Raw genomic sequence first — 17,153 nt, forward strand, 5'->3', positions numbered from 1 at the left:
CGTCACATTATAACGTCCCCACGGCTGAAAGGGCAAGCATGTTTGGTATGGCGGGGATTCGAACTCGCGACCCTCAGATTGCGAGTCGAGCGCCTTAACCACCTGGCCATGCCGGGCCCCTTTACTAACTGAGCCAAAGGGTTAACCCACTAGCATTTGCTAGTAAGACATTTTTTAATAAACTACCAAACTCTTACTCTTGGTGATAAACTAGAACAATCTTCTTTGGCATTTAGGGGATTACAGTATGACAATAACACATTTCCAAAACGTTACACACAAATCTGTCACACACACATTATTTTAATTTAATTCTCAAAATTTGTAATACAACTTTAAATTATAATGAAATATTCATGTCTGCAATTCATTTTGTATATAAACATTTAGGAAGGGAAACTGCAATTTCAAAAATTTTATGGTCTAACAATCAAACAATCAAAAACGTTATATATATAGCAATGACGTATTTTAACCATGAAGTTTATTGCAATTTCTACCTAGGTATTCATGGTTTTTGGTATTACTTTGTATTATTAATTATAATAATCTTCTTGCTTCAGCAGTTTTAAATACTAGAATCGGTTCTACGTAATAGTATATAAATAATGTTCGGAGACCAAGGCGTATACGTCAATATGAAAATCCTCAAGATTAAGTTGACAGGCCATTTTCTGATTCTGTCTACTTCTTAATCTGAATAAAGAAACAATAGCATTATTCTAGGACGTATAAAAATACTCCAAACATGAAAACTTATATCGTCCTAAACAGAAATTGTTTGCGGATGATTTCAGAATTATTGTACTTTAGCTTTGTATCTGAAAACAGGAATTAAAAAATTTAAATATATAAGATAGTGAGAGAAATCTATATAAATATAATAATACTGTCTGTTGTATGTTCATGCAACTACTTCACAGGGTGTTAATTGGTATGGAGGTTTATTAGGTCCATGTGGAGAAACATACACATTTTCAGTTTTCCATTTTGTGTTTAGCGATTTTTGTGGGAGTTTTTGCGTTCTTTTTACTCCTGTAGATAGATTTTCAGCAAATTTTGTATGGAGGTTCATGTCTATGGAAAGAAATATATAAATTTTCAATTTTTGCATTTTGCGTTTTTATTGGAGTTTTTGCTTGTTCGCGTTTGTTTTTTTTTTTAGCCACTACTTCGCCACCTCTAAATGGATCTTTATCAAATTTGGTATGGAGGTTTATTGGGTCCATGGGGTCATACATACAAACTTGCGGTTTCACATTTTATGTTTTGCGATTTTTATGGGCGTTTTTTACAATTACATATAAGGGAAGCAACTTTCATTACTCATGAATTTACATAACTTCTGTCCTAGGGACCGGGTACTCCAGCTAATAGAGGAATAACTTAGTGAAATGAAATGTATATGCTGCAGTACCATGCATCAACTTAAAAGTATCGTGTAAAAATAGATGCATAAGCATGCCAAGCTAAGACACTTTCTCTTTATCGTTTTTACAATCCCACTTCAACAAATATGAAAAGAAAACGCTATTCATTTTAGCAGATGGTCACTTAGACTTGAGGAACAGGAACTCTAAGTAAAGTACACTTCGAAACTGTGTAGCCATTTTGTTGAATAAGGAAATACCATGAAGTTTAGCTTGATACGAGTATTATTGTAGACCCAATATAAGATAGGTTCTTTTGAACATTCGATCCAAGAAGCGAAAAAATATGAAATAATTTCGCAATCTCCCAAAACCAACAGAGCGAAAGTTATAACATTTCATTTTAATTTCAAATATAGTTTTACCAAATCAAAGTTTCCAAACTTCCAAAAATTTGCGTGCATTCTAAAAAATAATGTTTTTAAATAAGTCTGTGCAAAATGTTTAAAAACATTTGATTTTTAAATCCCTATGTAATTTTATCAAACTTAAAATTTCCAAACCACTGAAATCTCAGTGTATTCTAGAAAATGACGTTTTTAAGCAAGTATGTTAATGATTTACCAAAATGCTAAAAATACGAGCTTGTTTAACACAATCTAGGTATATTTTAGATAATAAATATATGAGTGCACAATAATTATTTAAAGGATATTTTTAACAAATACATAATTTTTTGAGAAGCTTTTGTTAAAAATCTTGTCATAAAGCTTGAGAATGTTTTTTACACTTATTGGCAAATGAACAAATTTTATGTATTTCTGTTTAGCTGTTTTTGAATTTCGCACAATGCTCTTTGAGGACTATCTGCGCTAGCCATTCATAATTTAGAATTAATAGACTAGAGAGAAAGTAGCTAATCAAGACCACCCACCGCCAGCTCTTGGTCTGCTATTTTATCAAAAAAGAGTGAGATTGACCGTCTCATTATAACGCCATCACGTCTGTAAAGGCGAGCATGTTCGGTGACGGGATTCGAACTCATGAGCATCCTAAACACCAGGTCATGCCAGACCTTCTATGTATTTAAGGGATTGTTACTACACGAAATATATGACATTATAAAAATTATATATGAGTTACTAGTATTTTAATTCTTAAGTTTTTCTTTTTTTTTTCATATCAAGACAGTTTATAATTATAATCTGTGTGAATTGTATCTAATAAAGTTTAGAATTTTTACAGTAATTTTTGTTTTCATGAACTTATCTTGAATAGCGTTCATAGTAGTAAAAGGCACGTAAATGGGCGCTTTCTTGTGTTTTGCAAAAGGTTATTTACGCATCAATCAAATAATTCTTAACCAATTCCAGCTTAGACCTTTTTAGTGCAGGACTATATATTGTAAGAGTTTTTTTGGTTTTTTTAACAGATAAGTTCATTACTTTAAGCGAGTCATTGGTATTTTAATTTATCGTTAATATTAATTATTTTACCTTTGAAAGTACTTAGAAATAAAACCTCATTTGATTTATTTTTTTTATTTACAAAGTAATAAGAATGTCTATGAAAAGAAAGTACAGTAAAGCATTACAAGTAAAAGCGTGCAGTGCATAATAACTAAGTCACGTATATACGAAAACCCAAGAATATGGAAATGCGTGAGCATGTTGTTATGTACAAAAAAGCTTTACAACCAAGCTCCAATTTCTCCCGTACGACAAACTGTATAGTTACTCTTTTCTAACTAGTAATCGATATATTTATCTAAACATATATCTATCTGTAAGTGACTAGCTTCCAACCAACGAATAAACATGAATAACCTTTCCTTTCATTATGCTTCTTTCGCTCTCTCCGTTCGGATAAACGTAACGTTTTTCATCTCTATTCGAACGTACTTTACATAATATTTCGCTAGCACGCAGCTTCAGACTTTCCACACCTAGATTTATGTCGATAGAGAGCTCTGATTAAATCTCTTTCTGCATCTAGATAGCTTAGACAGAATTTGCTCAACTATTGATTCCTTAGTCCTTTTATTTTTATTTTTTGAACCGTTGAAATTCGAGGCATGGTAAACACTCTTCCAAAGTTTGACGAAATCCATCAAAATCCTGAAATGTCGACACCACACTCCATATATTCAGTTTTCTCGGCACTTTCTGTTAAGTTTCGAGTGCAATTTTTTTAACAATTGTCCCACCTTCTGGGTGCTAGAAGAACTTGTAATATAATGTAATGTTTTGTTGTAATAATAATGATTACTTTCTTATCATACTTTTACTGAATTACAGTATAACTAAAACACTATTTGGGACTTCAATCAAATATCTGGCTATAAACAGATCTAGAAGCATTCGTTTATATGGACTTTTTTCTGCCTAGAGTTTATCTTTCTTTCTTCGTGAGACGACGTTTGGAATTCTAGGCTAAGAATGAAATATTTACCCACGAAATCACTTCCAAAACCAATCCTTAAAGAAGCATACATATATACCTGATATTCTTATTAAACTTTTAATTAATTGACATAATGTACTATCATCATCATGTCAATGACACGATTGATCAAAATATTGTTTTGTGAATTATCAAAGTAGAATATTTTAAATGGTAAATAAATAACCGACACATTATATAGATTTTGGATATTAAATGTTGAGCGAAATAGTAATTGAAATCTACGCAATAATATTACACACGTTTCATTGTTGGATATCTATTCTTAAAAGCTGAATCACACTAAATGTCACGCTGCAATACACTATAGTACATTCTGTTTAATATTTAGATGTTTTCTTTAGTTTAAAATAATTATTTCTATAAATAATTCTCAAGTAAAGGAAATTAAATACAATATTGAGTTGTTGTGTTTACCGCTACAAATTGGTAAAAATAAGGTTTTATTTTAATGAATTATAACTAATCATACTTACTAATGTTTATTAATCGAAATACGTAGAGATTTTTCATGTTATCATTTTTTTATTATATCAAAATTAATAGTTTGGGTGGATTGAAAAATAGAACATTTTTTCAACAATGTAAGCTTTTGATCTATTTACAAGATGATATTCAAAGGCAGTCGTAGACTCATCTCTTTTAGTTTTCATTGAGTTTAGTCGACCAGAGCGATTATGGCTGGCGATTGCACAACGACTGTTTCCTCTCCCATCGCTGTATCCAGTAGAGGCTTCATTAACATTTACTGCTTATAATGGCCGTAACCCAATTTCTCAATCAAGAGGTCAGAACTCCAAACCAACCAGCGGTTACGCTTTGTTCATAAATTAATACGTCAGGGTTCTTATCTCCTAGGTTATTATACAACATCCTTCCGAAGGTAGCAATCAACAGACGTGTTCAATTGTCATGGCGCCATAACCATCTTGAACTTAAAGCTCGCGTTATTTCATAATAACCGCATCAAATATTAGGGGAAGCAGACACATATGCAAATATTTTCTTGCGTTACTTAATTTGGAAATAATATCAAAGCACAGAATGTGGAGACATTTGAGGCACCAGTCTAATTATGAATAGAAACGAATTACATATGAGAAAGCGATGGATTTTTCTTCAAATAATATGAAGTTAAGATGTTTTTTTTTCAAATTTCCTTCGCACTTAGACGTCTTCGTTTCTTTTCTATTATTTACTGAAATATTTTCTTAATGTGCACCAGTAATATTGTTTTCTATTTGTAGTTTTATACAATCTATCACAAAATTAATATATTTATAAAATTCTGTCTGTTATTGTTAAGTATATTTATTTTAACTGCTATAAAACATCTAGTCATCAGAATATTAATTTTAAGAGTATTTTGTTTTCTGCCTCATTGCTCTGAAACAATAAAAAATATAAAATATCACTAAAATTCTTGGGAAAACAAGAAAAATCTTGTGGCCTTCATTCAAATTTCGTACGAAAGACCGAACTGCTTGTTTTTTTCACGTGGTGATAGCGTACATCGGTTTGTTTGTTATCATTTTTCAAGAATATATAGTTAGCTTAATGAAACGAAAGTGACGCGTGTTATGAATTATATAAATAACTTGCGTTATCTGGAAAAAGACACACGTCTTGTGTCTTGCAGAATAATATTGATGAAAGCTATCTATGATATGTACGTTTATCATGTATGTTTTTACAGTATTACTAACGAAGTATCTGTATAAGCTAAGAATAAGAATCTGAACAGCAGCAAAATTGAAATGATAGAAAATATTTATGTTCTACCCTAAATTATACATAAAATTATTTCAAACTGTCATTTATACCCTTTCCCGATGGTTCAGCGGTACGTTTATAAGTTTACGTACTTAGAACGCTAAAATCCGGGATTCGATTGTCCGTGATAGACAGAGCGCGAAAAGCCTGTTGTGTAGCTTTGCAATAAAACAAACAAGCTTATTATAATTGTATAACCTGTTACCAGTATCTTTACAACAGAACAATTCAAACTTGTTGAATAATTAACTTACAGAGCAAAATCGAACTTCCAAACAATCTATAAGATTAAGTGCGCTTTTCTTTATACAACTTTATATTCAGAAATTGACTAAAACTTTATATTCAATCAACTTATTTCCATATCTTTCCATCTGAAAATATGTTTACTCCATAAAATCAAAGCAAATAACATTGGATATTTTAAAACAAGATTCGTAGTAAGTACACGGAAATGTGTGTGTACGTTTGCATTTTCTCACCTATTCATGTAAACGGAAAGTTTTGATTTGGCGCTTTGGTCTTAAAAATATATTTTGGAAGTGAAATTTAACCAAAGTTTGTTCGGTTGTGCATTCACCTAACAGTCTCAGCAAAATCTAACCAATTCCTAAGGTTATAAAGTCAGAAAATAGCATGAATGTTTTCAGACCCTTCTAATTGTACATACAAGCTAGGCAATGTTAAACTAGACCATACTTAATCCTTTATGACATTATTTCTTTATGTCTTTACACTTATCTTGCTCAGCATTAGTCACACATAAGGTTGTAATTATAATTATAGAGATCTGAAGCGAAAAGAATAATATTTATATCCTTTCTATACAAAGGGAGGCTTTACATAAATACCCCAATAAAGTAAAGTATCACGAATATCGACATATCGTTGTCTATAACTAAAGAAACAGTAACATTTTTAAGTAAACACGGAAGATCTAAACTTCGTTAGAAGTGTATTCTAACATTTTAAAGAAAGAGATTCAAGATATGAGGAAGAGTTAGGCTTACATTTCCTACATAAATGAAGGTTGATACCACCCATTGTTAGAACTTGTCTACTATTTATGAAACATGTTCATTAAACCAATTGATATCGTTAAGTCGTAAATATGTTTCCAGTTTCCTAACAATTTCACTCGCTCCAGAAAAATGAAAACTTAGCAAAGAAAAGACTCGAACTGTTTGGTTGAATTCCGATAAGTAGAGAAAGAAAAAAAATGATTTAAAGTTTCGTCTGTTTGTTTTAGCACAAACTCACGCATTGTATTATACGCGTTTTATTAACCGCGGAGAAATGAGCGCCGGATTTTAGCGTTGTAAGTCCATGAACTTACCGTTGACCTGCCGAGAGTCAAGATCTAAAGTAAACTGATGTTGTACAACGAGTTGACGTGAATTACTAGATACTCATTTTAAAAATTTATCTTCGCTACTTTAAAATACAGTGAAGTGCTAACTTCATAGAATATACCGATTCTTTCAGGAATAAAACCTTTTGACGATGAATTGCAAATTAATTTGAGTTTACGAATCTTGTAATATGTTGCGAATTAGGCTAAACTAAAATTAAAAGCTTAAGTCTCACTTCAATATTAAAGAAACAAAATGGTAAAACAATCTTTCAAATCACTGATGATTACAAACTCGAGATTCTTAACTATTTTCACAGTTAAAACATTAATTTTATAATTATCGTGATTATAATACACTCATTTACAGGGATCATTATTGTCTCTCCCTCAGTTAGATTATTCATTCAAGTCTTTTTAATATAAGAAACTTAAACAATGTTTTATAAATTGTATCAAATTAGCTTCAGCCCCAAAATCATAACAAGTTATGAAATAAACTACATACAATCAAACAAAATATATATGTTCGAGATAATATTAATCATTAACTGTGGTAATTTTTGTACAGTAACACGTCAGTATTGGAAGTATTGCTGGTAAGCTAAATGAACTAGAACTTTATCATCTTAAGACTATATTTCTTAAAACAGGAATAAGTGAAATCGGTGACAAACAGCTTGAGGAGTACACTTCACATAAATATCAATAACATTTTAAACGTTTAAAAAATAGGAATGTTATAAGTATGAGGAATTTATTCAAGTTTATAGGTATCATTTAAAGGCAAATTAGATAATGCAAATATTAAAGACAAATTACGAATAAGTTTAGATGTAATTCTAAATATCAGATGTTTTTAGTCAGGAGCGCAAGAGATCTTTATTAAGGTAAAATAAGATAGTTCAACTCGGCTTACGTGTGCTACTGCTCTACATGTTTTATTAACTAGAACGCTGTTAATATCCTTGGGATTCAACACCATTGGAATTAGTGAAAAATATAGAGTAGCAGGATAGGTAAGCCGTGTTAAGCTTATTATTTTGTTTTTATTTGAATAAAACTTCCAAGTGCACCCAAATGTCGTTGTACAAGCTTTGAAAACTATCCTTTTGATCCACTGTTTTCATGGTTTTTATCTTAAAGCGTATACTATTAGACAACATATTTAGATCGATTTTTCGCGACACTACCACTACTTGTCTGCTATGAAAAATATCACTAAAGCTTTAAAAAAATAATGTTTGATATGTTAAAAGTCATAACCAAAGCATAGGTTATAGAAAATGGAAAAATAATTTTTTTATTAATGTTACAGCTTAGCTGTAAACCTTTCAGTAATGTTATTTATTTTTAGTAAAATTCGTATCCAAAAAGGTTAAGTGCCTTTAATTCACTCAGGCAAGGTGGATATAAAGTTAGGAGTTACCCGTTCTAAGTATTAAAAAAAGACATTAATGCTTGGGCCAGTTTAACAGCAATTATATTTTTTACATTTTCCAAGTGATTATTTGCGTTCAAATAATATGAAATTTCCTTTAATTGGTGATATTTCGCATTACATTGTCCTAATCTTTCTCTCCTCGTAAGTGTCACTAAATCATTTTAAAGTCGATTGTTGATCTCAAAATACTATGATTATTACCTAAACGTTAATACTCTGTTATTAATCCCTAACTAGGTGTGGTTTAATATGGCCTGCTCGCATAAAACTTGTCGTCTTATAATTTATACGTTAACTTGGCGAATTTGAATATTTTCTTATTATTTCCTTATGTAATAAGAAAACAAATATTGTATGAAATGTTTGATTACAAAATATCGACATTGCCAAAATGGCTGGGCGTGGCATAACATATAGCGTGCCAGTCTGCTGTTCGAGAGGTCCAATGAATAAGCTGCAACATATCTCTGAACACATTTGGTGTAGTGAAGCTATGACGGTGATATTTAATCCTGCTATTATGTTAATAATAATTGTGCAAGTTCAATAATTCTATATTATGAATGACTATGAATTTTGCATTGTTAACTTCACGCTTAGCGTAAGAAGTCATTCAGATTGAATATATCAAATCCATTTCTAAAACAGTTTGAAAAGTATTAACTAAAATCCCTTTTCTTTGTCAATAAGTTTTTGATCACATTTATTGACTGAGGGTCTTTAAACTGAATTTTTTGTCAGCCATAAAGTCACTTTAGAAGCTAGTGATAACAGGCAGAGGCTTATATTTCAATCGCACTTAATGTTGTTCATAAAAACTATCAAAAGAAGAAAAATTACTTAAATCATTAAACAATCACTATTTTCTGCTTCAATTCTGATCCTAGACATTGTTAATACACCTACACCATATTTTTTCATTACATGTAATTGTTCATTTTATTATAGCTTCAAAGCCCTTGGCTACACACTTGAAATATATCATATCTGTTATTGTGTGTTCTGAGGAAAAGTATACTCTATTATTTCATTATTGTTTGTTTGTTTATATATAAGCCCAAAGCTACACAATGGGCTATCTGTGCTCTGCCCACCACAGGTATCTAAACCCGGATTCTAGCTTTGTAAGTCCGCAGACATGCCGCTGTGCCACTGGGGGGCATTTCATTATTGTTTCTGACCAAAACTGCTAATGGAAGTGTGTTTGATATATCTACTTTTTGTTTTTTATTTTAATATTACAATTTTATCATAGAGATTATTTTTCATTGTTAACTTAATATATAGAATTAAGACTAACTTAAATTTCCTAAGCTGTCTAATCTCGCAAAATATTATTGGGTTTACGACTAAAAATACCATTAACTGGGAAAGTACACAATTGATGAAACAATGCATTCTAATCTTTATAGACAAGAACATGAAAAACATTATATTCACTTAGCTATGCTTGTTATCAGGTTGACTTTTAGTCTCGCTCTAAGCAGGTAATTTGCTGTGATTATTAATAACTGTGCTTTTTTGTGGCTTCTCACGGTAAATCCGTTGTTGTTGTTTTTGCGATATTTATTCTTCGCTACGAAATAGCGCTATTAACATAAATTTAGATAAAATAAAATCCATCGTATTTAGTTCTTAGACAATCACTAGTTTGTTCTGAAACATATCATATCCACCGATATCATAAACTAACAACTGTCATATTCTCAGCAACACTGTATGCCATCTTCTTAGTCATACCCATTGATGTTTATATGCTATTATTTCACATTAATTCTTATGGTATAATCATTAGAATCTAAGGTAGGCTCTAGGGACAATAGCAAAGAAAAATCGATAAATCAATCAAACTTATATGCTGTATTTCTTTCAGTTATAACTTGTTAAAAAAAACATAGGTATCTTTGTTAATAATCTTATGTAATTAAAAGGAATGAAATAAATTGGTTATCATACGTCGAATTATCTTAAACACGCAAATGAGAAATGCCTACGTCAATAAGTCTGGTAAGAGAAAATATAATAATAATAATAATAATAAGCAATAGTTTTTATTATACTATATATTACGAGTATATGAAAACTTAACTCCCTTAAGGAAATTTTACACATAATTATACGCATATAACAAAACACGATAATATGGAACTTTCACTGCGTTAACAGCGTCTTCCAAAGTGTGAATATACCACGATATTCATAAAATGGCCATACTGTGACCTATCCACAGCGTGAATACCCTTTGAACCACCTACAATGTCGCCGCATTGACCACTAAAAGTTGGGGACGTTAAAATAAAACGATTTCTCCGCCTCGCCACGTCGTTACAGTCCATCTCACCACGTCTTTTCGTGCTCTATCTCGTTAACGTGCATCTTAACAATAGCCATACAGCGTAGTTTTCTATTGCGAAAGGCTCCATCGTAAGGCTGTCGTTTTCAACTCACACAACTCCTCTTCTGGTTTCCATAATCCATCTAGTATGCAAAGGTAATGATTTTCCAGAGCACATTCGAATAGTCCGATCGCATGGAAATTCATAGTCGCTACGTCCGGCAACTTTAGCTGTATGTTTCCGTATGGGACAACATGCATATCCGTTTCATTCTCCAGCTACTTGAAGAATGCGACGGTTGAATAGGAAATATGACAGGAAGCTTTATCTTGGTGAATCCATACGCTGTTGGCCTCGTTTTCAAACGGGGATCCTTATTATGTTCCGTACTGTATCCTGGGACACGTAGAGTGTTTTTACACTATCCTTTGTGTCCGCGTATTCTAATTCGTTACAAGAACGCCGCACTTTGCTAACCACAGCTGAGGTATGGATCATTGCAGGTCTCCTTCTAGATGGCCCGGCATGGCCAGGTGGTTAGGACGCTCGACTCGCAATCTGCGGGTCGCGGGTTCGCATCCCCATCCCACCAAACATGCTCGCCCTTTCAGCCGTGGGGGCGTTATAATGTGACGGTCAATCCCACTATTCGTTGGTAAAAGAATAACCCAAGAGTTGGCGGTGGGTGGTGATGACTAGCTGCCTTCCCTCTAGTCTTACACTGCTAAATTAGGGACGGCTAGCGCAGATAGCCCTCGTATAGCTTTGCGCGAAATTCAAAAAAACAAAAAAAAACTAACTCCTTCTAGATGCCTTTGTTTTCTAACGCCACTAAGTATAATGGATGTCCTTGTCTGGGTAATGCACAATACCCGATTTTAGCAAATGTTTTTTATCTGAGTATATGAATATTTGTAGACGGAAATTATCATTACATACTTTTTTTCAAAAACAATAAGTTTTTTTGGCCACAACACCACACTATAATATATATTTTTTAAATGTCAAAATTTAGTTCCTATACATGGCGTTCCACCATGATTTTTTATATTTGAGTTTCGTCACGTTACTTGCTGACTTGCTTATTCAAATTATTTTGGTGTAGTTTGCTTAACTCCGTAGTCCACTGTATGTCCAATTAACACTTACCAAAGCTGGGCACAACTATCATACTAAAATTTCAAAGCACATCATTTATTCAAACTAATTGTACATTTAACAAGTTTCTATACACAAATGAATTACAACAAAAAGTCAGTTATTAAACTACACATATATTTTCAGATGACAATTTTATTTTCCTTGCTTAAACGTGTTTACCTTTTTCCTTTCTTAATTAATAGAACTTGTGGTTCTGTCAGGAATGGAAACTTACCCAAAAATACCCAATATATCAACTTCCATTGTTCAAAAGCATCTCTACATTTGAGAAATATATATATAAGTAGTTTCAGGTTCTCTTCTACGTGACTAACATGAGGAAAACATATCAATAATACTAGTTTTATAAGAGGTATAATTGAAACAGCAGGTGCCAAAACGAAGATGGGTAAATATAACACCAAGATGTCTATTAGAGATACAAGAATGACACTGCGGGATAAAAATAACTTTATAAACATGGAAAGTCCACTGGAAGAAGTCCATCAAGAAGACCAGGTGAAATGCGAGCGTTTAACCAAATATTACGGACTTCGGAGAAAGGAACTAATAGTTGGAGAGAGATCAGCAGTGGATCGAAGACAAACAACGTTGACAAGTCTGAAGACACGTTCATTGCCACAAATTCTAACATATGGAAGCCAAAAAGAAAAAACATTTCTGAGCAGTTAAGATGTTCTAAATGAGTAGGAATGGAAATAGAGGAATGGTAAAGTTCGAAGACTACTTTTAGAGCCAGGAATAGTATAAATGGGAATGACTATATCTTTCATTGGTAATCCACTACTAGGCAAGAATAATGGCAGTGAGTGCAGAGCAGAAAATCCTTGCATTATCAGAGGGAGGCGGTAGGATTTAGATATTTCCCATGATCGTACATAAAAGGCACATACAATGCTACCAGAATATGAATTAAATGGAACATCTATGTATCTGGACAAAGCATCTAGAAAACTACAACATCTCTAGAGACCAGGGAAAAGGCATCTATTGCGAAATATATAAGCAATGGAATAATCAACACACTTTGCTGAGTAACCAAGGTGTATAAAAGTGATAATTTATTGTAGGTTTTGATACTAATGGTAAAAATTTAGATACTCCTGATGGAGCAGCCCTGTAAATTTAAAAGACTAAATATCAAAACAAATTCTCTAGAAATTTCAACAGAGATCACGAATAATCTCGGCTGATACAATATTAAGGGTAACATTAGGAGTATAAGTAAAGCACCAAACTTGTGCGCCGAATAGTATACTGAATACTATCAAGATTTTATAAGATGGAGCAAATCGATAAAGAAAGTCCCCCATAGGCCAGACGAAAACATATTAAACCTCGATACAAATAAATGAGGGTGGGCCTATCTGCTCCCCAACTGGAACCATAAACAGGTTCTAACAGACTTAGCCTACGACTCTACGGCTACAGCTATCCACCAGAGCTAAAATATATAGTCTCTCAATCAAGCGACTGTCGACACTAATACTCAGAAGGCAATATTCATATATTATTTTAATGATAGTAAAGACCAAAACACTTAAATGCCAAATGATTTGATGGTTAAGTAAGATCAATACTTGCATTACAAACGAGCAATGTATGGTTTGGCATGGTGATTTGGGCATTTGGCTCAAAATCTGCTAGTTGCGGGTTCGAATCCTATCACCGAACATGTACGACCTTTCGGCGTTGGGGGACGTTATAATATGAGCCAAACCCACTATGCAATTAGAGTATCCCAAGAGTTACCAGTGTACTACTTATAAATTAGAAATGGCTAACGTACGTAGCCCGAGTAGATATGCACGAAATTCAACAAAACAAACAAACAAAATAAAAGGAGTGAAACAAACTTTCCTATTAGAGGACCAGATTTCTCTATGATGTACAGTGGACTGAAGAGATGAACAAAGGAATCCAATACATTGCCTCCTGCTGCCAAGTAGTGATGCCATCAGCAAAAATACCAGTCGAATCTCCCCTTATCAAGCACCAACCAGTTAACCTTAAAATTTGTGTGATGTAGGAAATTACTAAGTTACATGAGTATGCGGTCATAGTATCCTAATTTATAATGCTTCTGAAGAAATACGTCGATTTATATTCTATAAAATGCACAATCCACAACAAGTAAGATAGCTATGGTAATTCACTTGTTGGCTATACTGACCAAAAGAGTTTCCTAGAGTTTTCAAAGACACGTCATCATACTCTTGCCACGACAAAAGCCATGTTGACCAGATGAGAAACAACCACAGCATTCAAGAGACCAGATAATCCGAGCATTAATCATTTATTCGAAAGTCTTAGCAACACGGGAAGTCAAAATAGATTGGGCAGTGGGAGTTTACATTAGCAATCGCCTTAGATTTACTGATAGGAAGAATTTCACCATATTTCCAAGGAGGAGGACTGATTCCGGTAATCCAACTACCATTAATCATATTCCGTGTGAAGTTTTGAGAAAAAGCAAGAGGATGGAACAGCATAGAATAACTTACTGAATATTATCCTGGAGTAATATCCTTCTAATTGAGAAAAGAAATAAGTTCTGTCGTAGATATAGGAAGATTAATGCTGTCGTCATTCTTCTTAGCAAGTTCCCTGGAAAATAGTCATTTGATACGTTTTGTTTGTTTGTTTGAAGTTAAGCACAAGGCTACACAATGGACTATCTGCGTTCTGCCCACTATGGGTATCGAAACCCGGATTCTAGCATTGAACTTCCGCAGACATACCGTTGTGTTACTGGGGGTCATTTGAAACGTGCTGTGAGAAATACTGAAGACTATTAGTTGTGTCAAAGATAAAAAGCAATTACTTTACCCTTATCATAAGAAGGAAGATAGAATTATTTCCTCGACTATAGTAAAGCGTTTGTAGTAACATGTTAAAAGCACCAAATAGTTTAGTTGCTAAAGAAAGAAATGTATCCTTAGTAATACAGAACTAAAAATGTCTTTAACTGAAATGTTTGCAACCTGCATTTTGTTTTTTGTTTTGTTTTTACATGGGCAATGATTTAGCGGTATATTCTCAAATAAGCTTGGCTAAAGTGTCAAATTAGCTGTAGACAAAATTTAACAACTCTTAGCCACTAGTTAATACATTCAGCATTTCACCACGGTACTCGTTTAAAGAATAATTTTCTGGAAATATTTAGTTTCGAAGATCTGGAAACAGCCTCCACAAAGATAATTCTGAAGGTCCCAGAAGATGTAAAAAATACGGTCCACTTCTTTATCTTCGTGTCTATTATTGTGGAAAATTTCTCTAAACAGCTACAAGAATAATGGCATTTGAAAGGAATAAAAGTCATATAGGTCATCTAAAGAGAAATTGGGATAAGAAAGAGAAAATGTTCTCTTCCAAAATTGTACAAATGAACAGTCCTCACAAATATGCCACCAATGGGATTTCAAATATAATTAAAGTACAAGGCAGCTTGTTGACCAGTGCAAGTAGAACTAAACTATTATGGTTACGAAGTTGTTCAAAGGAACGATCATTCATGTCAGAAGAACTAGATTTCCCCTACAGAGGATGGCGATTGTAAGTACTAATAATAGAAACATCTGTGTTCAACTGATCGAAGTTAAAAATGGCTGAGTGGTTAGATTAATCAACCCACAGACAATAGAATTTTGAACCTCCAAACGTTACAACGTTTGGAATAACAATTTGATGAAGAGGTACATCTTACCTAGTTAAAAGGCAAAGGCTACCGTGATCTTGAGAATGAATGTCCTGTCAAAACACAGTGTAACCGGAAAACTTACAAGATACAATAGGTTTCAGCCAAGTTTTACAAAACCATGAGAACGAGAACGAAAAAACATGTAGCTCAAAATAGTTTTCATGAGGGATTTGAGCATTCCAAAGCAAAATAGTAAGTGATAATATCATTTCAAGATTGGAGTACAATAAGTAAATCTTTAGAAATAAAATCAACAAAATCAAAATATCATGTGAATCTCGAAAATGACTTTTATCTGTTCAGAGTATTTATTAACTTATGTGCAACTACTGATAACCTCTAGAATGAATACAATAAACTCCAAGTTTGAGTTTAAGGCCGCCAAAAGTAAAGCATCAACTTTGGAGCTATGATCTGCGTAGATACATTTAACTGTCACAGAAATAAAGGTTGGGTGTGAAAAAAAAAACTGAGAAATGAAAGACTAGAAAATTAGGTGAAGCAACTTAAGAATAAAAGTGTTGATTTACTGACGTAGAAGAAGTGAACTGTGTTTCCTGGTTTCAATACTTGTGATATTATGGACAGCCTTAATCCGTTTCAAACTTCTAGTTCATGTGGCTAAGCATTTTGGACATTAACCATATCCTGCGTATAGGGACCACCACAAAGACAATTAACTTCAATACACTTCGCATTTTGATGAAGCTACTACAAATAGAACAACGTGGTTTTTCCCTGAAGCTAGAAGCAACATGTCCAAATCATTGATACTTATAGCATTGAGTGTGAGTGCACAAAAGGATACATATGAAACCATCCGAATCCAACAATAATAGATTGAAAGTGACTTATTCTTACAACAGTAACAAATATACTTAAAGCTTTGTCAAAGTATAACTGAATACGTTTACTAAGAGTGACATTCTCAGATAATGAAATCACAGCAGAATGGGTAGTTGAAGAGGTTATCCATGCTTGAAAAAGAATATCCGTTTGAAGACTTACGTTGTTGTTTTTCATCGTTTGGGATCTCTACTTGAACTGTCTTGATTGGAATCCTTGTTATTGTTAGGTTAGCTGGCTTTACAGTCAAATTTGTTAATTTGCGTTTTAAATTTTTTGAAAGCTATTAAAGAAAAATATACCTCAAAGAGCCATCTCTAGACAAAAAACGAAAAGAAAAACTTAGAAAGACACTCAGAAACTTTAACTGGAACTATAAAGACGAAAAAGATAGTTAAATTAAAACAGTCACGATGGCTACTTAGAGAGAAAAGAGATTTTTCCTTTTTGGCAGATGTCCTTTAATATATTCAAAGTTATTATAATATACCTGATGATGACAAAACCTTGTCGAAACGTTGTACATTTGCTGTCATGTTAAACTTATATTAAAGTTTTTCTTCATTACCCATTTAAGCCGTCTCCAGCCATTATTATTATAATATAGCTCTGGCAATTCCTAAGTACTTCTCATTAATACAGCAATCAACTTCAGAGGTCAATCTGACTTCAAGTGGTTACATAATTAATCATAAACTTAGTATCCGTA

General features: G+C 32.9%; 1 protein-coding gene across 5 annotated transcripts in view; it reads left to right on the forward strand.

The window, feature by feature from the left end:
- Positions 1 to 17,153, forward strand: part of LOC106467439 (hemicentin-1-like) — a 120,565-nt gene that overhangs the window by 38,323 nt on the left and 65,089 nt on the right. The window lies entirely within an intron of this gene.

The sequence above is a fragment of the Limulus polyphemus genome, unplaced genomic scaffold (assembly GCF_000517525.1).
Source record: "Limulus polyphemus unplaced genomic scaffold, Limulus_polyphemus-2.1.2 Scaffold2, whole genome shotgun sequence".
NCBI lineage: Eukaryota > Metazoa > Arthropoda > Merostomata > Xiphosura > Limulidae > Limulus > Limulus polyphemus.